This window comes from Octodon degus, unplaced genomic scaffold (genome assembly GCF_000260255.1).
Source record: "Octodon degus isolate 3935 unplaced genomic scaffold, OctDeg1.0 scaffold00018, whole genome shotgun sequence".
NCBI classification, from domain to species: Eukaryota; Metazoa; Chordata; class Mammalia; order Rodentia; family Octodontidae; genus Octodon; species Octodon degus.
The window spans coordinates 13,771,672-13,774,766 of NW_004524594.1; the positions used below are offsets into that span (position 1 = coordinate 13,771,672).

Here is a 3,095-nt window from a genome sequence, read left to right on the forward strand (position 1 = left end):
GTCAAGCTGCCTGGGAGGATGGAAGACACCAGCCCCATGACAAATACCCAGAAGCCATTTCTACTCTTAATGGGGTGAAGATATAGGCTTGATTAGATTTTGTATTGTTGTTTGTTTCATCACAGAATACAGAGCCAGGTTTATCTTTTCAAATGAAAGTTTTTATATGAAAATATGTTTATAAGTCATCATTGTTTTCCTCTTGATCAACTCCTTCTCCTTGCTCGAATAGAAGCCCCAGACATCCAAAGAGCATGCGCATTACTAATCAGATATATAATCCAGCTGCCCCTTCCAAACTGGAATCTGATTACTAATGGCCAGACTACGGGCTGCCCCAAGGGATGGGAAGCAGTACTATGCTCTCAGGGAAAATGGATACTGCAGATGCCACCAGTAAAAAAGCTGAACTCAGTGGCCTGGGTCCAAGATAACGCACAGCCCTGTTCACAGTGTGGGTTCTGCTCACCGTGGATAGGAAGATCTTAGGATACCAGTCTCACTAATGTCACTGCATGTCTGTACTCATATTCATTGTGAACAGGGTAAGTATCATCCCCATGACAATTGGAATAATGATGAAATTGAGGATAGAACTTGCAGTGGGCTGCAGTCCTGGTCTGGATTACATGACATCTTCACTTCAAATGGAGGGCTGCAATTGCCTCATACGCTTGCTCTTTAATCTAGGGGACTTTTTCGAACTTGAACATTGTCTCCCATACTGGCTCCTGTCTATTCTCAACGATCTCCCTGCACCAGAAAAGTAAGGATTGGAAGTTGTTTAATGTGGTGCAGATAGATGCCTTCTGGAATGGTTGGGTTCTTGGGAATGGGAGCAACAAACAGTTCGCACACAAGGCACAGAGATTGGATCACACTTGCCCACAGACAGCACATCTCCGCTGTGGACTCTGTCGCAGGCGCAGAGGCAGAGCAGTATCCAGTATGTGGTGCCTTCAGTTCAACCTGGTCCCAAAGGCAGCAGTGCAAGTGACAGTCTACGCATTCTTACAAATCAGGGAAACATCCACAATCTCTTTGGGATGGATGTAGGAGGCAAGCAAAAGCTAAATAGCCATGAAAAATGCTTTGCTCCAGCCCCATCCGGGTCTTGGTGTCCCTTGCTTATCATTTCTCTGGAGACGGTTCTCTCTCAGCGGGGAGCCCCCTGGCCATCCATCTCATCACTACTGTCAGCGATGTCACAGGGCTCACCAGCCCCAGCAGGAGCTTCCTCTGCAGGAGTCTGGGAAGCCTCCCAGCCATAAAGAGCTTCTCTTTCCTGCTGAACAGCAAGGGCCATGGCTTTCTTGACCCATCCAGACAGGGTTGCTTGCCCAGAGCAGGCACCTTGGGCCTGGAACTTGGGATGCTCTCCTCTCGTGGGCATGGCTGTCGTGTTGGGGCCAGGCCAGCCTAAAGGTCCGGGACCCCAGCCCATGTGCAGGGCCAGAGAGCAGAAGCCAGGAGCCAAGGGCCAGCTCTGCCCCACTCTGCCCCGCTCTGCCCCGCTCTGCCCCGCTCTGCCCCGCTCTGCAGCAGTCCCACCCTAGAGGCCACAGCTCTTAAGGTGATTGATGCCTGGACTCCCCAAATACTCAATCTGGTACAAATTGGGTCTTTTAGAGGCAAAGCCCTCTAAGACATTTTCAAGGAGGAAACACCACCCTTGGGAAACTATAGGAAAAAACAATGATTTGCAGTGATGAAACACTAGAAGAGAGCTTATTACACTAGCATTTTTATTAATAATATTATTTTTCTAGTAGTGTTCTAGTGACATGGTTTTATAAATTTTTAATATCTGCAATCTTGCCTCACTAATTTTAGATAGATTTTTATTTAGACTTTTATATCAATTGGGGAGGATATATATATATATATAATTATTATTATTATTTGCATTTTAGTACAGGGCCTACTACACAGATCAGACTTGTAGTGATTCTCCTGTCTTTAGATCTCAATTGCTGGGATTACAGGCGCATGCCACCACGCCCAGTTTCAGTTGACATCTCAGCGTGCCCCGGGGGCAGGGCTTGCATGGCACTCTGGGGCAGTGAACCCTGGTCCCTGTGCTTGCCTAACCAGGCATTTTAACCCGCTGAGCTAGCTGGCTGGCCCTGTATGTATATTATTTTGATTTATCAAACAAGATTTATGTACAACTGCAACAATGCTGTATAGAATTAGTATAAAATATTTTGTTAAAGATTGACCCAGCCAAAAATGGACATCTGAGATGAACACATATTTCTCAGATAAAGAAATACAAATGACGAATAAATGTATGAAAAAATGTTCAACATCATTGCTCATTTGAGAAATGCAACTTAAAACAGCATTGTGATTTCGTCTCCTTCCAGACAGAAGACTATATTAAGAAATCAACCAATAACAAATGTTGGAGGGATTGTGGGGAAAACCCTTCTCCACTGTTGGTGGGAGTGTAGCCTGGCCAGCCACTGTGGAAATCAATGGGAGATTCCTCCCAAAACAAGGATTAGAGGTCCCATTTGACCCAGCTACTTCCCTTCTGGGTATTTTTCAAGAAGCGTTGAAAACATCACACCACAGCAATACATGTGTAGCCATGTTTATACCAGCACGATGTGTCATAGCTAAATCTTCGAATCTTTGAAACAATCTGAATGCCCATTAACTGAGGAATGGATAACAAAGGATGTGGTATATTTATATAATGGAGTATTACTCAGCCATAAAAATATAAATTTGAGGGTTTAAAGGGTAAATGGATGCAACTAGAGACCACACTCGTAAGTGAAACAGATCAGACTCTCATGCGTAAACACCTTGTTGTCTCCCTAGTGTAAGACACTGAAAGAGTAAGTAAAGTCTGAAAGGTATAATAGATATTATGCAAGGGAAACAAGCCACTCAAAAGGAAAGGACAACTGGGATGAGGGAAAGGAGAAAAGAAAGAAGGAAGGGAATACACACACACACACACATATACACACACACACACACACACACACACGATACCTAAGATAATTGTACTACTCATTTCTGTTGGCTTATTGAAAGGAACAGTTATTGCCTAATTGTCTAATTGATTTTGCACACCTATA

The 3,095-nt window shown here is 44.3% G+C and overlaps 1 pseudogene; it reads right to left on the bottom strand.

The window, feature by feature from the left end:
• Positions 1-357: 357 nt before the first annotated feature.
• Positions 358-1,444, bottom strand: LOC101592492 (annotated as a pseudogene).
• Positions 1,445-3,095: the final 1,651 nt, after the last annotated feature.